Source organism: Bufo bufo, chromosome 3 (assembly GCF_905171765.1).
Source record: "Bufo bufo chromosome 3, aBufBuf1.1, whole genome shotgun sequence".
Taxonomy (NCBI): Eukaryota; Metazoa; Chordata; class Amphibia; order Anura; family Bufonidae; genus Bufo; species Bufo bufo.
The window spans coordinates 359903235-359922888 of record NC_053391.1 but is presented as its reverse complement, the minus strand read 5'-3'; the positions used below and the strand labels follow the sequence as shown (position 1 = coordinate 359922888).

The following is a 19654-nucleotide window of genomic DNA, read 5'->3' as shown; positions in this document are numbered from 1 at the left end:
AGCCCGCTACTTACAAAGAAGTAATTCGACACAAAGCAAATTTGTATTAGCGCTGCTTATAGCACACTGTGTATTTGATATTGTCCCATACACTTCCTTATTGCACTGACCCCTGAGCTTTGACAATGGTACTTAGACGATATAGAAGAGGACAGGTTTCAATAGAGAAAGATACACAGACTGTCAGATATGTGGTGGTACAGTATACCTCTGACAATAAGAAGATAGATTACACTATATTGCTTTTATGTCATTCTCATGACACAGTCCCTGAGAACACTGTCCTGTGTAAAGCTGAAAAGCATAAAAATAGGATTTCTCTCCAGGACATTGTGGCAGCCCTTCTATGAGATCTACAACGTATAATTGAAGGCCTGTCCCTTTGTTGTTTTTCAAGCAGCCTCCCTGAATGTCATGACAGAGTGTCAGTGGGAAAAGATGGAGAGGGCCTGCGTCAGCAAATCTTTGACCCTTTTTAAAGCCAAGTCCTATTCATCCAAGGATGATGTATAATCCATATCTCAGTGTACTAGATCGCATGGGGGAAGAGAAATTCACTGTACATTGCCTACAAACCGAAGATGAAAATAAGCAAAAGAAGACAAAAACGCACAGCAGCTTTGTTCTGTGTATTATAGGATAGAGCAAAAAGCACAGACACAAGAATCCAAAGATGGATGACAAGGCAAAGGGTCGCTGGCAGGCAAGGATTGCTACCTTAATGATGTCCAAAGCAAACGTGCATCGTATTGTGCTGTGACTCCCTTGGATAGTCTCTCCTCATTAATATACAGGCGCTGACCTTTATCTGCTAGAGTGCTAATGGCGAGCACCATATCATTTCCTTCCAACCTATAGTCACATCAATTATCTGCGCAATAAAAAATATTCGTAAATAGAGCTATGGCCGTAATATGAATATGGTATGCATATGGAATACCAGCATCCTCCCCACATACATCAAGCAAGCACTGCATCGGGTAATTCCCTGTCTAGGCGACGCACATTGAAAAGTTTAGGTCTGCGCATATTTAAAAGCTACAAAATACACATCACATTACGTTCCACTATCACACATTACGCTGTTACAATTCATCCAAGTGTACCCGTTTACGGCAGCAATTCAGAGATTTCTCCTGCAAACATTTGTCCCCGGCGGATTACATTTTTGCATGTTTGCTTGGCTACAGTGGAACTCCACTTTGAACAATTGAGTTTCTGTAAACACAAGCCACAGGGAAAGGCTCTTCGTGTCTTGATCATCTTCAGAGAAGAAAGGTCTTTGCAAGGGGTTAAATATAGCGCTGTTGAGTCAGGAAATATCCATACTTGTCTCCTAGAGGTAGGTATAAGGCTACTTTCACACTAATGTTAATATTTTCTGGTATTTAGATCCGTCTTAGGGGCTCAATACCGGAAAAAAACGCTTCTGTTTTGTCCTCATTCATTGTCAATGGGGACAAAATGTAACTGAACAGAACGGAACGCTCCAACATGCATTCCGTTCTCATACAACAGAGCAAACAGCAGCATGCTGTGTTTTTTTTTCCATTTTCTCTGACACAACAGAAAATGGATCCATCCCCCTTTGACTTTCAATGAAGTTCATGACGAATCCGTCTTGGCTATGTTAAAGATAATACAACCGGATCCGTTCATAACCCTGCCAGATCCAGCAAAATCGCTAGTGTGAAAGTAGCCTAATAAATTCTGCTCCGCACAGTCAACCTCCTAACATATAACTCCCAAATCGCAGAACATTTTAAGCCCTGCCTCTTGAGAATTTCCATTAAACTGAACCTATGCCCTTTGCTACTCAGTAGTGAGTACCCATGGGTGACTTCCATGTCCATAGTTAGCAACCAATTGGGTGGGGAATTCTGTCCTGGATGGCACAATCTGCAATCCTATTGGATGATCCATTTGATTTACACTCACTTATGTACACATCATTGGGGTGGAACCTCCATAAACACCTCAATACGGTTTACCATAAAGTGTCCTCCTAAATAGAAATCACTGAGATTGTACTGTAGGACATTTTATGGAATATGAATTTAGTTGCTTATAATTGTGGTATATTACTACACACATACTAGGTCATCACTTGTCATGTAGACTCAGCCTTACTAATGTGATTTCAGAAGACAGAACATTGCATCGCACTAGACTAGAGAAAATCATGGGGACATCAATAAACCATCAAAATGATCAAACGCATCATAAAAAGTCGTATACATTTAGAACGTCTATCAATGTGCATCTAACATATAAAATCACCTTGTTAATACAAGATAAAGGAAGGAACACACCCCTCAGAAGGAACCCCAGATTACTGGGCCCCGATACAGTATAGACATAAGAACTTTCAATGGAACGTCATTATTCACAGAATTCCCATTCCCTCTAATCTGTTATTTACCGGTTACATTCTACATGATAATGGAGTATTTCTAAGCAACTGTAATTGGAAGATAAATTAAAATAAGATAGGCTGCAGTCTAAAATGCCTTCCAGCATCATTAATTGCGGATCAATAATTCTAACCTAATGTAGATATGATAACTTTACTGAAATGGCGTATATCAAAGTGCATGGTAGAAATCCAATTAGACAAAGGAATAGCCTTGTCCAGCCAAGCAACATGAAGCGCTGCATGTAATGGTACATATCTATTCCATTCTACTCAGAGCATCAGTGAAGATAGCGTTCAAGGAGATTCAGCATGTGCCACCAATTAGCTGAACCATTCCTTGCACACTTAAATGAGTTTTGAAAGGAACGGGTGACTGCTTTTATTGAAAATGCTATGAGAAATCAATTATTAGTTTTATAAGAGGTACAATTAGGTTTTAAAGAGGTACAAATACATATATCAATAAAGGCAAGAAGAGAAAAATGCGCAAGCGTGATACTATTAAATAGTATTACATATTTACATAGTATTAAATAGTACTAAATATTTACATAGTATTAAATAGTACTACATATTTACATACTATTAAATAGTATTAAATAGTATTACATATTTACATAGTATTAAATAGTACTACATATTTACATACTATTAAATAGTATTACATATTTACATACTATTAAATAGTACTACATATTTACATAGTAATAAATAGTACTAAATATTTACATACTATTAAATAGTATTACATTTTTTTTTTTAAATTAAAGCCCAAGGTTAAAAGTCAGACATGAGGGACAACAGTTCAAAAGTGATATTGCTTTACTTCTATAAAATCCTGTCATGAACACGCAATTTGCCTACAATTCTAATACCAGCTTCTAATGATTTATTCCTAATTCCATTGGACTGTCAAAGAAATTTTAGGAGTGCTGTTGTAAGCTTGTATTTAAAAGAATAGGGTTTCAGTATATACCACTGACTATAGTAGTTACATGTTTCTGAAGATTGGAAAAAAAAAAACTAAAGTGGATAGGTGGAGTAGTCTATATCTGTAAGCACTATCCAACTATGATCATGTCTATAATGTATAATGAATGGTGCCGCTTCTCAAAATTACAAGTTAAAGAAGCAGCCTGGTCTACAGATATTGATGAACTATCCTCAGATAGTCCATCAATATCAGATCGGTGGAGGCTTGACATCTGACACCCTCAACAATCAGCTGTTTCTAGCACCCATGGTGCTGGGAACTATGCTGTGTATGAAATAGAAGCAGAAGGCTCCATACACTGTGTAGCTTACAGTGCTGGCGTACTACTCTCATTTTGAATGGAGCTGAGCTGTAGTACCTTGGCACGTCAACTACACAGTGTACAGTACTGTCTGCTTCAAGCTTAATATACTGGGGGCTGCCTGAAACAGCTGATCATGCGGGTGTCAAGTGTTGGACGTCAATATCTTTAACTTGGACAATCTTTAACCCCTTAAGGACTGGGCTCATTTTCACCTTCAGGACCAGGCAATTTTTTGCAAATCTGACCAGTGTTACTTTATGTGTGAATAAATTTAAAACGCTTTTACTTATCCAGGCCATTCTGAGATTTTTTTTTACGTCACATATTGTACTTCATGACACTGGTAAAATGGAGTAAAAAAAATAAAATTTATTTATAAAAAAATACCAAATTTACCAAAAATTTCCAAGTTTCCAAGTTTAAATTTCTCTACTTCTATAATACATAGTAATACCGCCAAAAATAGTTATTACTTTACATTCCCCATATGTCTACTTCATGTTTGGATAATTTTGGGAATGACATTTTATTTTTTGGAGATGTTACAAGGCTTAGAAGTTTAGAAGCAAATCTTGCAATTTTTCTGAAATTTTCAAAAACCCACTTTTTAAGGACCAGTTCAGGTCTGAAGTCACTTTGTAAGGCTTACATAATAGAAACCACCAAAAAATGACCCCATTCTAGAAACTACACCCCTCAAGGTATTCAAAACTGGTTTTAAAAACTTTGCTAACCCTTTAGGTGTTCCACAAGAGTTATTGACAAATGGAGATGAAATTTGAGAATTTTTTTTTTTTGCAAATTTTCCATTTTAATCCATTTTTTCCAGTAACAAAGCAATTAACAGCCAAACAAAACTCTATATTTATTGCCCTGATTCTGTAGTTTGCAGAAACACCCCATATGTGGCCGTAAACTACTGTATGGGCACACGGTAGGGCGTAGAGGGAAAGGTGCGCCGTGTGGTTTTTGGAAGGCAGATTTTGCTGGACTGGTTTATTTACACCATGTCCCATTTGAAGCCCCCATGATGCACCCCTAGAGTAGAAACTCCATAAAAGTGACCCCATCAAAGAAACTACACCCCTCAAGGTATTCAAAACTGGTTTTGCAAACTTTGTTAACCCTTTAGGTGTTCCACAAGATTTAATGGAAAATAGAGATAAAATTTCAAAATTACACTTTTTTGGCAGATTTTCCATTTTAATAATTTTTTTCCAGTTGCAAAGCAAGGGTTAACAGCCAAACAAAACTCAATATTTATGGCTCTGATTCTGTAGTTTGCAGAAACACCCCATATGTGGTCATAAACTACTGTATGGGCACACGGTAGGGCGTAGAGGGAAAGGAATGCCATACGGTTTTTGGAAGGCAGATTTAGCTGGACTGGTTTTTTGACACCATGTCCCATTAAAAGCCCCCCCTGATGCACCCCTAGAGTAGAAACTCCAAAAAAGTGACCCCATTTTAGAAACTACGGGATAGGGTGGCAGTTTTGTTGGTACTATTTTAGGGTACATATGATTTTTGGTTGCTCTATATTACACTTTTTGTAAGGCAAGGTAACAAGAAATAGCTGTTTTGGCATCGTTTTTAATTTTTGTTATTTACAACATTCATCTGACAGGTTTGAACATGTGGCATTTTTCTGTAGATGAGAGGATGGTTTGATTGGCACTATTTTGGGGTGCATATTACTTTTTGATCGCTTGCTATTACACTTTTTGTGATCTAAGGTGACAAAAAATGGCTTTTTTTACACCGTTTTTTTTTTTGTTCACCTGAGGGGTTAGGTCATGTGATAGTTTTATAGAGCAGGTTATTATGGATGCGGCGATACCTAATATATATAATTTTTATTTATTTATATAAGTTTTACACAATGATTTAATTTTTGAAACGAATAAAATCATGTTTTAGTGTCTCCATAGTCCGAGAGCCATAGTTTTTCAGTTTTTGGGCGATTATCCTAAGAAGGGTCTCATTTTTTGCGCGATTGGATGACGGTTTGATTGGCACTATTTTGGGGTGCGTATGACTTTTTGATCGCTTGCTATTACACTTTTTGTGATCTAAGATGACAAAAAATGGCTTTTGTTACACCGTTTTTATTTCAAATTTTTTACGATATTTTTATATATCAGGTTATTATGGACGCGACGATACCTAATATATATATACTTTTTATTATTTATGTAAGTTTTACATACATAGTTTATTTATGTAAGTTTTACAAAATCATGTTTTAGTGTCTCCATAGTCTGAGAGCAATAGTTTTTTCAGTTTTTGGGAGATTATCTTAGGTAGGGTACGATTTTTGTGGGATGAGATGCCGGTTTGATTCGCACTATTTTGGGGTGCGTATGACTTTTTGATCGCTTGCTATCACACTTTTTGTGATGTAAGGTGACAAAAAAATAGCTTTTTTTACACTTTTTAAAAATAAAAAATTACGGTATTCACCTGAGGGGTTAGGTCATGTGATATTTTTATAGAGCAGGTTAATACGGACGCGGCGATACCTAATATATATACTTTTTTTATTTATGTAAGTTTTACACAATAATATCATTTTTGAAACAAAAAAAAAATCATGTTTTAGTGTCTCCATATTCTGAGAGCCATTGGGCCAGATTTATCATTACTCTGACAGCTCACTCCACTTTAACATATGGCTAAAGTCAGTTTTAGCCAAGTCAGATTAATGATCGGCCCTTTAAGACTGTAATAAATGTGGTTTGACGGTAGCAGTTTATCCGTCAGTAAGCAGCTTTACAAAAGTCGCACATCCTTACGAAAAAGTCGCACATTTTTATGAAAAAGTCGCATGTTCTTTTAAAAATTAATAAGATAAGCATGGTCCTCACTGGAGTGAAATTGCGACTTTTTTGTGACTTTTAAAATAGTCCCAATAGTAAATCTGTCTAGAGATTCATTTACATAAGAAAACACGCCCACTTTCAGAAAACTGGCGAGCATAGTGCAGAGCAGAAAAAAGTCACAAATTTGTGCGCAGTTTTAGCGTTTGGGACTTTTTTTGGGACATTTTCACTCCATTATTCTGACCTGAGCTAATGATAAATCTGGCCCAATGTTTTTACAGTTTTTGGGCGATTGTCCTATGTAGGGGCTCATTTATTGCGGGATGAGGTGACTGTTAGATTGGTACTATTTTTGGGGGCATATGCCTTTTTGACCGCTTGATGTTGCACTTTTAATGATGTAAGTTGACAAAAATGGCTATTTTTTACACTGTTTTTATTTTTTATTTTTTATGGTGTCTATCGGATGGGGTGGATCATGTGATATATTTATAGAGCCGTTCGTTACGGACGTAGTGATACCTAATATGTGCGGTTTTTCTTTTTTTTTCTTTTTTTTATTACAAAATCAGGGGAATGGGGCGTGTTTTTTTTTTTTTTTTACTTGAAACTTTTTTTATTCAAAAACTTTTTTTTTACTATTTTTTTTAACTTTATTTCTGTCCCACTCTTTTGGGGGTCTGATCACCTCTGCAATGCATTACAATACATCTGTATTGTAATCCATTGCCTGTTAGTGTATGACACCAAGTCATACACTAACAGGTTGCCTAGGAGACCCAGCCTGAGGCTGTATCTCCTCGGCTCCCGTAGAAGGCAGTTCCTGCACAGCATCGGGCTGCCTTGTCACGCATCGGGTCCCCGCCACAGCAGCGCGGGGACTCGATGAGATCACTCACCTGCCACAAACTACTTCTATGTCGCGGTCAGCGTGGACCGCAGCGATGTAAACAGCGATGCCGGCGGATACAACACGGGCCTGTCTACCACTGCTGATGGGCCCAAATAATTTTGTACAAAATGTATTTGCCAAGAATCTCAAATTTACAAAATAAGCATAGCATTAGCATCAGAAGCTTTTCTATAATTATGACATTATTGTACTTTATTTGTGTTTGCAGAGTGCTGTTGCATTGTGTTTTTTTTCTTCCTGTAGTCCAATTTTTTTTCTTCATGTTTCTAGCCATGGAGGCGTGCACCTGCACATTGGGATGTGCTGACTGACCCCCTTTTTTTGCAGTTACCCATGACTACAGAAAGTCAGTAGAATTTATTCTTGCTCTAACAAAGTACACGGAGATTACATTACAGACACTATATTATTCCAGCTAGAATTAAATGCATATTTTGAAATGTTAGAAAAAGTAGTCATGTTTCCTAATGGAAATTAGAAATACTGTTTTATTAAAAAGAAAGACCTGCGCATATCCTGATGCTGACTTTATTAGCAGACCCCCCTATTAATAAAACATTGTTAAAATGAATTCCTTCCCTTCTGTGAGAGAGGGTCCACTGACATAGTTTTGTGCAGTGTAATGTGTCTCTTTTCTAAATCCTTTCACTGAATGTGACTGCAAACCAATTACTTTTCAAAAACCAGAGAGCAGCAAAATGCAGCCACTTTACAAAGTATCTAATTTATCTTTGAAACGCATGTTTGCCTGATGCTGAGACTCAAGGCAATTTAGCAATACGCGTTTTCTAGCAAGGAATGGGGCCAGCAGTTTTAATTGGAAAGAGGAAAAAAAAACATCTATGGTTGATATAAAAAATGATACTGCACTTTTAGAAAAACTTTTTATAAAAATGGAAAGTGCTATACTATGTGATAAAGCCAATTTATCATTCTGTATGCAAAAACCAGAGTGGTTCACATTGGTCAGTGTTTCTGGCAATAGGCATAACACACAATGGATGTGACAACAGCAATCAGCCTGTCTGACCAATGTTTCTTCTGACAGAAGATATCAAGAATATAACTTGTATGAACTAACCGTATTTCACCAGAGGAAACTGTTCTCAAGGCCCAACCCCTATATCATCCAAAAAAGTTTAGAAATAGACCCTAGTGGCAAATGATTAGCTCCAAAGGTAGCTTTTTTTTATTTCCTTAAAAATTGTTGGGGCACATCATGATATCAGAGCCTGGACCTACCAGAGAATCCTCACATACAATTGTCTTGTTGGAAGGTGAACCTTCGGCCTAGTCGGAGTTCGAGAGCATGCTGGATCAGGTTTTCATTAAGAATATCTCTGTACTTCGCTCCATTCCGCTTTCCCTCAACTCTGATCAGTCTCCCATTTCCAGCTGCTGCAAATAACCCCCACAGCATGATGCTGCCAACATCATGATTCACTATAGAGATGGTATTGGGCAAGTGATGAGTACTGCTTGGTTTCCTCTAGACATGACACTAAGGCTGGGTTCACATCACGTTTTTATCTTATATAAAAATGTATCTGTTAAATGGATGCCTCTGATGAATACCATACAGTGGCATCCATCCCCATAGAGTTCCATTGTAAAAAAAAAAAAGTATACGCTAATGTATACTTTTTTGCCAAACTCTGTAGGATGAAAAAACGTAGTGTAATAGGTTTTTGTTTCCTTTTTCCCCAAATGTATATTTTAAATGTAGTGCAAAAACGTCATGTGAACCCAGCCTTAGAATTGAGGCCAAAAAATTAAAGCATGGTTTTATCTGACCAGAGAATGTTATTCCTCTGAAAGTCTTTTAGGTGGCATTTTGCAAACTCCTGGTGGGCATTTACGGTATGTGTCTTTTAAAAGAGGCTTTTTTTTCCTGGCCACTCTGCCATAAAGCCCAGATTGGTGTAGAACTGCAGTGATGGTTGACCTTGTAAAAGTATTTCCCATCTGCACACAGGATCTTTGAAGCTCAGCTAGAATGACCATTGGGTTCTTGGCCAATTCTCTTGAAAAGGTCCTTCACCCCTGATTACTTCAGTTTGGTGATGCTCCAAACTTCTTCCTTTTAAGAATTATGGAGGCCACTGTGCTCAGTGCAGCATAATTTTGTATATCCCTCTCCGGATGTGTGCCTCCACACAATCCTATCTCTGAGCTCTACAGGAAGTTATTTTCTCCTCATGGCTTGGTTTTTGCTCTGATATGCAATCAGTCAGCTGTGAGACCTTATATAAACAGAAGTGTGCCTTTCCAATCAACTTAATTTACCACATGTGGACTTCAATCAAGGTTTAGAAACATCTTAGTCTACTTTCGCACTCACGTTTTGGCTTTCCGTTTGTGAGATCCGTTCAGGGCTCTCACAGGCGGTCCAAAACGGATCAGTTTGCATTCTAATACATTCTGAATGGAAAAGGATCCGCTCAGAATGCATCAGTTTGCATCAGTTCAGTCTCCATTCCGCTCTGGAGAAGGACACCAAAATGCTCTGATGAAACTGAGCCAAACGGATCCGTTCTGACACACAATCTAAGTCAATGGGACGGATCCGTTTTCACTGACACAATCTGGAACAATAGAAAACGGATCCGTCCTCCATTGACTTTCAAACCTCAAACATTATCGATGGTGCTTTTCTGATAGCATATTAGCTGGGATAGGACAATCTAAAAAACTATGGGGGAGAGATTTTTCAAGACTGGAGCTCTCTGCGCCAGTCTTGATATCCCCCTGTGCTGCCGGTGTGTGTAATTTATGATGAGCCGCACGCCTTGTCATATAGTAGGCACAACCAAGGCTGTCTTTACCAAGGGGCAAAAGGGGCAGCTGCCCCGGGCCCAGTTGCTCCTGGGGGGCCCAAGGCAGCTGCCTCTTGAGTGGGGTGCTGTATAGTGTGGGGGGCTGTACAGTGTGGGGGGCTGTATAGTGTGGGGGTCCTGTATATTGTGGACGGCTGTATACTGTGGGGGCCTGTATACTGTGGGGGCCTGTATAGTGTGGGGGGCTGTATACTGTGGGGGGCTGTATAGTATGGGGGCCTGTATACTGTGGGGGGCTGTATAGTGTGGGGGCCTGTATAGTGTGGGAGCCTGTATAGTGTGGGGGGCTGTATAGTGTGGGGGCTGTATAGTGTGGGGGCCTGTATATTGTGGGGGGCCTGTATAGTGTGGGGGGCCTGTATAGTGTGGGGGGCCTGTATAGTGTGGGGGCCTGTATAGTGTGGGGGCCTGTATACTGTGGGGGGCTGTATACTGTGGGGGCCTGTATACTGTGGGGGGCTGTATACTGTATACTGTGGGTGCTGTATATTGTGGAGTTCTATACTGCTGTACTGTATAGTGTGGGGGGCTGTATAGTGTGGGGGCTGTATAGTGTGGGGTGCTGTATCGTGTATAGTTTGGGGTGCTGTATACGGTGAGATGCTATACTGCTTTACTGTATACTGTGAGGTGTTGTATACTGTGGGGTGCTGTATACTGTGGGCTGCTATACTGCTCTACTATATACTGTGGGGTACTGTATAGTGTGGGGTGCTGTATACCATAGGGTGCTATACTGCATACTGTGGGTTGCTGTATACTATAGGGTGCTATACTGCATGCTGTGGGGTGCTGGGGTGCACTGTAACACTAGGATGAGCCAAGCCCTGGTCTCCTTCCTGCAGAGCAGTGCCCACATCCAGCCTGAGCCCAGCTGCCCAGAGCACTGATCCTGAGCCGCTGGAGTCTTCAGAACTGGAAGTATTTACAGTCATTCACTGTACTCTACCAGATGTGTGGATTTTTTGTGTGTGTGTTGTGATGGAGGGCGTGATTGCCTGCTAAGGTGTGGGAAGGCGGGATCCAGGGGGCCCAAGTAAATTTTTGCCCAGGGTCCAATCAATATTAAAGACGGCCCTGGGCACACCTTCCAGCAGTCCATGTACCTAGATGGAAATATAGATTTCTTTCTTTGTTTGCGCCCAAAATATGGTATAAATGAAGAGAAATTTGCTGTGGCTAGTGGCCATGACCCCTCCCTGTCCCCATAACCTCTTTTAGAAAAATGCTGAGGGTGGTGTAAATGATGTCAATTTTCATAATGCCATCTTAAAAGCTGCAAACACAAGGTTGGCCACTTTTTTACACCAGAATTCAGGCGCAAAGAAGACGATAAATCTCCTCCTACAATCCATAAATGGTTTCTTCTGCAACCGCTCAGGAGCATTTTAATCCACATAAAATCCACTGATAAATGGATTCAAATAGTTTCAATAGGTGTGAAGAGCTGCTGAGACTTAACTCCTTGCTGCCATTTTCATCTGCCATTACTCAAGCTGTTACCCTAGGGAGACCCCTGCAATGGTTGAGAAACCGCTGCAAACTTGTCGTTCAGTGTTGGCACGAAGTTGACTTCAACTTTAATTTACAAAGACAACGGTCCATTACAGTCTGTGCCTACCGGTCACAAAAGAGCGACTGAAACTGAAATAAATGGTAAAGAGAATAAACACGGAACATTTACTTGCTATAAAATAGACATATTCCACAAAAAAAGCTATTGTGATGGATTCCTTTTCATAGTTTTGAACAGTACACTTAACGTAACTTATTCCTTTAGTCACCAGGAGGCAGAAATGTGAGTGATACTTATTGCACATGCAGAGTAATGGCAGCCATTACATACAGTGCATCACAAATCATCCCAAATGCATTAAGAAAGACATTTCTTATAGCAAAACGACTGTGCATTTTTGTGGCACAGCACAAATCTGTAATAAATTCCAAGTAAATAATTTTTTAACACTTAAAACCATAGAGTATTGCTAATGGGATGGTACACCCTGAGCATATCACTGTGCTAGATGTATAGTCTGAAAATGAAAATGGCATAGATTATTACCAGGAAAAGCTACAGTAGCTTAAAATATATTTTTACTTTTTTTTTTGGCAAATACTGTAGTAAAAGAATCAACTGAAAGCTCATCTCAAATTTCCATTTAGCATTTCAATTCACATGCATGCTGTGTTATTGCACCTTTGCCCATGTTGGAAGCTGCCCTGGCACATTAGTTCTCAGTTTAGAAGATGCCTGCTAGGGTTAAAGCACATGAGATGCCAATCTCAGAGACAAATGACTTCTCATTTTACTTTACTGCATTGTCTATCACGCTGATACGTAGTAAAGCACAAACAAGGTATGCTACCATGATATGCAACTACGCAACCAGGACTGAAATACTGTATCGGCAAGACACAAGTGACAAGTCCGACAGACCTTCAGCATGCAATTACCTCAAGCCCTTCCCAGACTTTCCGAAATATAGTCAGTGCTCCTAAACATGTCTGTTTTAAGGAATATTACCATTTTTATTAGAACACTGCATCATACTGTCCCATGCTATTCCAGTCTAATACTGTTAGCACTAATTGGACTGAGTCAGAGTATGCAGGGACATACCCCATTGACAAGGGGAATGGCAACACCCAGTTATCAAAGGATTCATAAATTTCCAGGAGAAACACGTAGGATGAGATTTATCAAGCCCTGCACATCAAGTAGAGGTTTTTGTGACTTTTTGGTGTCAATTTTATCTTTTTGAGCACTGCGCCTTCCAGTGCCACCTGCAGATTTGGAGTGAAAATTTGGTCACAATGTCATAGTAGATAATTTTTGTGTCACATTTATAAAGTGAAGCTTTTTTATTATTGCTGGGGGCCAGTATGAAAGTAATTCATAAAATAGAAATGTCAAGAGATTACAGGTCATCTTTAAACCATGCTTCCACTAAAGTTTGGAGAGCTATTGGGGCCTCTTAATTGACATCATTGTGAAATGCCAGCAATTATATAACGTTTAAGGTTTGTAATGGTTACCCACACAGCATATGGCACTACTAACGGGCAGGTGTCCTTCACCAAGTAGACTCCACCAGCTTGGATACGACTATGCGTGCAACCCCAACAAAATGTCTCTGTTTTAGGCATATATATCAGTTGAGCTTTAGGTACGTCTGATCAGTTTTTGACTGATGGGATCACTAAAAGGAACAGTTTTACAAGCATCATGCCTCTTAGCTGCACTAGGCTTCATTCAGGAGACACTAGATTTGCATTCTTTTTGAAATTATTTATGAAATCCTTGTTAAGTTATTCTTAGGCTTTGATCACACAGTGCAGTGCTGCCCAATGTTCAAACGTTACTTTTTTCATGAGACGATGTGGCTTTAGACCCAACACGTATATATTCATTCCATGTCAAAGTCCATTTTTTTTTTTACTTGTTTCTTTCATCGGAATCAATTACACATGGTTAAAGGGGAAAAAAATATATGATTCTAAAATATAAACTGTACATTCATTTATGGATGATTGAATTTGTACAATATATCAAATACATCAATAAAAACAGTTTAATCCCCCACCACTTCCAGGGGTACACTCTGGTACATCCCACGGGTCTTTGTTTACATGGTTGCAGCTATGACGTGTCCGCACACCCCACCTGATCACATTGCATCTAATCACTGGCCTCAAAGATCTTGGGTTGTATACCGCTGAGGCCAGTGATTGACTGCAGTGGTCACATGGGGTATACAAGCATCACTGCTACAGCTATATAGATCAAAGGGGAGGACCGGAACAGGGTGCTGGAAGTGGTGGGGAATTAAACCAAAGACTATACAGTATATACATTTTAAAATATCTCTGAAAACTCCTTTAATCTTTGGATCTATCCTAAATGTACTCTACTAGGTTAAATACACTGGTCCTGATTGATCACGCCTTTACTCCAGAATCCTGGCTCCAAAAAGTTGCAAATTGAGGCTTTTGCGACTTTTTGGACTTACTTGCGCAAAAAACCTGCAACTTTGCATTTTTACACCCCTCACTCCAGTTTTGAAATATGGGTGGGAAGGAGGGTGCGACTAGCTATGTTATTGAGTTTCACTCCAGATTTATCACTGAGACTTTCACTTTCACTCCAGTGAAGAGGTGGATTAGAAAGACTGGAGCAGCTTTTCTAGACTAAAGTGTTATGTTTAAGGATGAGACAAACAACATGAGATATTTCATAAATGCGACATAAAGTACACCAACACCGACTCAAGCAGAACTGAACAGATATTTCCCTTGTGATAAATTACCAGTAATTAATTAAAGTGGGACAATTGGATTTGATTACAAAACCTTCACCAATGCTATAAAAAGATCTGGCTTCCACAGATCAACTTTGTACAAGTCAAGTCATTCTGATAATGGATTTTCAAGATCATTGGCTATATACAGAACTTGCTTTGAAGAACATAATGAACAATGGTTACACCAGCTTTAATTAACACTAAAGGAACATGTACTGTACATCATCGCTTGGTGGCTGTGAATCTCCAAATGTCACTGCATAAGAACGCCGTCTGCTGCCTGAATCTCAAAGCATTTGTAAGCCACTCCAAAGTTATGCAGCTTCTATTCTTTAAATGTTGAGTTTGATTTTATGAATCATTTCTAATGCCAGTGGCAAAATAAATTTTGATGACATGCAGGCTATGATTTCTTTGTTCAAGGTCCATTTGTTAAGCGAGACAGAAATTACTTTAACTTCACGCTCTGTGAGTACTTCCAAAACATTTTGGCCTTTCTTTTTTTTCTGCAAATCTGACCTTCTTTGTGCGGAGGCAAAGAAATCCTTGCAGCATTCAACTAATTAATGCAGGATAAGTCTGGCATTCGGTACTCTCTATTTGACAATAGATTGGGGGTTTGGAAATATGTTAACCAACAAGATACTGCATATAAGGGTCGTATAATCTGTGCTGCTGTACAGTCCAAACTTTCATTCCATAATGTTTTTTTTTTACAATATTTGGAGCCCTAACCTTCCTATATTGCCCATCATAGGTCTAAAATTAAATTCACACTTAAAGCAACCACCACTAGGGGGACCCTGAGAGCTCATTCAAAATGATTACTTATGGAAATCAATAAAATCAATGAAACTGTATGGAGTAAGCTCTGTTGCTCCACCTAGTGGCGGTTTCATTTATTTATCATTGAACCTTGGCTATACTATACATGATATTTGGAGTTTTGTATAATTTAAAATGAAGCTCTGGACAGTACAAACATGTATTTAATGATTATTTAGCACAGAATATTTAGCATAGAATAAAAGGCAAAACTCATTTTAATGGGGTATTCCCATAATCTTATTCTTGCCCAACTGTCCCCTACAGGTAAAATAAACAACATTGTCGAATGCAATTAATTTCCCTAAATGAAATGTTCACCAGCATTGCCCCCTCCAAATACTCCATGTAATATAGTTCATTTCTACCTTGTTGCTATTAGATAATTCTTTCAGTAGCTCTTGCTTTGTCTGGTCAAACATGCACAGTCTGGCATCTCTAACATTCTCCTTGCTCTGTGCAATAAGATAGCGCATGCGCAGTTCTGCCATCCGAATTATACAGGGCGAGCATGCGCAGTGTGCTCCTAACGTTCACACAGTACAAGCTGCTAGTTGGCTTTCTGAAACACAAAGTAGTTTCACACTGTCTCAGCAAAGATTTTGATAGTCGCTTCGCAGACTGAGTCCGCTTCTACTCAGTCACGCAGTCAGTGATTTGATTGTGGGCCAAAACCAGGAGTGGAGGTTACATAGCGATAAGGTATAATGAAAAGAATCGTACATTGCTTGTGTTTTTGACCTGCACCTGGTTTTGGCTCACAATCATTGATGGAAATCACTGATCAAACACGGACTATGTAAAAGCGGCATAAAGCTCATCAGAAAGGCTTTCTCTATATATCGCGGAGTACAGAAAGCCTGAAAGAAATGCAAGGTGATTGTGGGAAATGTAGTCTACAGCAGTGCAAGAACACCCAAGAAGGAGGACCAGAAAAGACAGAAAACTTGTGGTGTGTTTCAGAAGTTACTAGGACACAATAATATATATTTTTTAAAACACATGATTTAGGGATAACCAGGCTAAAAAAATTCTAAGATACAAGATGGAATGACACAGAATGAAAATTTGAATAAATGCAACCCTAGATATGTTGAACATATTCTTTTTTTTTTAACCAGTTATACCATGAATGCTATAGTTTTATCTAAATGAAAGGCTATGTTCTGCTAATCTCCATATATTAAAATGTAAGCACATTCCCTGGTTAATACTTGGACTGTGATAAGTAACTGAAGCCGCAGATCTACCGAGTGTAATATCCCTTCTCCCATATCACATTACTGGGGACAGCATTAACATCATCTTGTACGCCCAGCCAGTTACTAATTAAGCTGTTTTTAATAAGCACATCAATACAATGAGTGCACACAATACCGAGCTTGCCGCATATTATGCACACAAATGCTGCACGGAAAGGTCACTAGAAGAATTGCTTTGTTATTTCATTGGCTTGTGCTAACGGCCATGGAAATTAACTACAGTACTGCCAGCAAGCTGCAGACCATCAACACTAAGAGGACTGGGTCTGTAACCAGAACTAATGGTTGTTCATACTGACATGAAGATGCCTAATTAATTCGGTAATTATACAAGGTTCACCGGTGTCAATGGCAGCTTTGGAGAATAGAAATACATATATGTTGTTGCTTAGCTTATGTCGAGTCTTACCAAGCGACAGCAGCAAACTTGTCATTGTTATTTCCTTTTTCCAGACCGTCCACCCAGGGCGACAAGACATTATCAAGCCTCTAAAGGTAATGATTATAGGTATTTAATCAGTGGTCAACTGAATGTGTTCCTCTTATCCTAGAGCTGTGGAAATGGATGGAGATGTAAGTAGACGATTCTGCTGATTGGCATTGACCCAAATTCTCTGTGATATGCCTGGAAGCATTTATTTACTTCCTTAGCTAGCAGTTGGGAGAATTCCTTAAAAGAGAATGTGCATACCGATGGATTCTGAATGGCAACATTCACACATGGTGTGTGACCAGTGGAAAAAGTTTTCTAGATACTACACCACCATTAGCATGCCATTTTTCACCATATCCTTTCATATTCTGTTACAGGATATGCCATAAATGTCTAATAGATGAAGGTACTACTGGGTCCGCCAACTTCCTTCCTGTCTTACCGCAGGCAAAGAATGGAGAGGTGACAGTACGTATGTATGGCTCGCTCAATTCAGCTCTATGGGAGTTAAAGGGGTTGTCCAATCTAAACATGTTCGCATTGCACTTGGATATGCCAACTCTGAGACACACTCCTATATCCAGAGCAGGGTCCTTGAAGTTAGCGAGAGCGCACCATGTGTCCCCTCTATTCACTACTATAGGAACTCCAAAAATAGCAGAGTGAGCAAACTCAGGTATTTTTGGAAGCTCTATATCTCTAGTGTTGAGTGAACCGAAGCTCACAAAGTGGAATTCAATCCGAATTTCAAGATTTGCCACAAATCAGAATTTCTTAGCGCTTTGTGGCAACAAATCAACTTTTCCTGAAATAGTGTTAAAAAAAACCATACTCACCTCACCCTTTGATGACATCCTCATGTCATCATGTCAGTGCACGCGAGAATTGGCATGTTTTGTTCAATCAAGATAGCTGCAACGTCCTCTCCGCAATCAAATGAATGAGCTGAGTATTTTAGCCCCTGATTAATCCCCAGATAGGCTGACTGTGACTCTCAGATGCCGCGATCCGTGTTGAATGCAGCATCTGAGAAGTTAAATGACGGGGCAGTGCGATCGCTGTTCCACTTCATTGCAACCACTCCATACAATGGAATGTTATTTTTTACAAAGTAATTCGTAACAAATCAAATTTCTTGTCGAAGACCGGCGATGCTGCTAAATCAAACTTTTGAAAACTTCGCTCATCACTACCAATAACAGTCAATGGAGAGCAAGCTGCACCTCTCCATTCACCACTATGAAACTGCTGGAAATAGACGTGCCAGTGCTCGACTATTTTCGGAACTTGTACAGTGTTGAATGGAGGGTGGCTGCACATGTGCAACTGCTTTTCCTTCACTTCAGAGGACCATTGTGGAGACAGGAGCAGGTTTGAGTGTTGGCACAATAAACTAACATTTGTGGAATATCCTAGTGCTATGCCATCAATATCCCAGATGGGAATACCCCTTTTATAGCTACAGTATAACAGCAGAATGGTTTGTGTTCATGAATACTCCTGCTTAAACCTGAAACCTATGTAAAGGATACTTGAAGACTGAACACTAATTCACTTAACAGCTACCTCTCCTTATCCCCCACACACATGCATTCACATCTATGAGAGTTAGGCAAGGGTGAAACACAGCATGCAGGGTTGTTTTTGCAGTCTCAGCCACCTCTGGTGGAAACGTCCACACAGAATGAGGTCAGGGGAGCCCCTTTCTAGAGATAGTTGTGGATCCCAGAGGTGAGAATTTCTTTAAAGGACACATCTATTCAAGGATGAAGAATTAACTTGATTAATAAATATGCTTTAAGATATCAAGGGTGCTTTCTGCAGTGACTCAGTAGATGCTAAAGGGCTATTTTGGTGCTAAAGGGTTAATGCATGGTGTTAGGCACTGTGTTATCCTACATTTGCTTGTGCAGAGGGTATTTTGCTTTGGTGCCCACCACACTTATATAATGAATTGGCCTTCCATATGAAGATCTTCACTCCACCATAGGAGCTGCAGTACTGATTGTGAAAGTTTTGCATGCCTGTGATCAATTGGGAAGATTGTTAGCACCTACAGACAGATACTCATAAATTACCACTACCATCATTGCCGCTGCCTATATACAACGATTTGGAAAAGTAAGCTCTGTGTTATACCTCAAAACTGTGCCTATTACTGCTACCTGCACTACACTCTCATCAACCTCAGTAAATTAGACTATTCTTTGTTGTCGGTAAACTGGACCTGGTCATTGCATCATCCTTTTGCCAGCCCTGCTCCTGACCTCCTACCTTGCACCCTTTCAAACATCCATCATCAAGGACACTCCAACTATCACCAAAAAGGAGCCCCAGAATGGTTCAGGGTGTGCTCCGAGGGAAGAAAGGGTGCATCCTCTACTTACTGCACGGTCCAGGGAGAGCCAGTGCGTAAACTTCCACCGTGAACTGTGACTACTACTACCACCATCATAGCAACTATCACTTCTTCAATTCATGAAATAGATGCCAAGAATGGGAAGTTATAGAGTCTTCTACAAAAATGTGAAAAAGTCAGAGTTTTTG

At 39.5% G+C, this 19654-nt stretch overlaps 1 protein-coding gene across 1 annotated transcript in view; it reads right to left on the bottom strand.

Annotated features, from left to right (window-relative positions):
- CSMD2 (CUB and Sushi multiple domains 2) overlaps window positions 1-19654 on the bottom strand; it is a 1002961-nt gene that overhangs the window by 861995 nt on the left and 121312 nt on the right. The window lies entirely within an intron of this gene.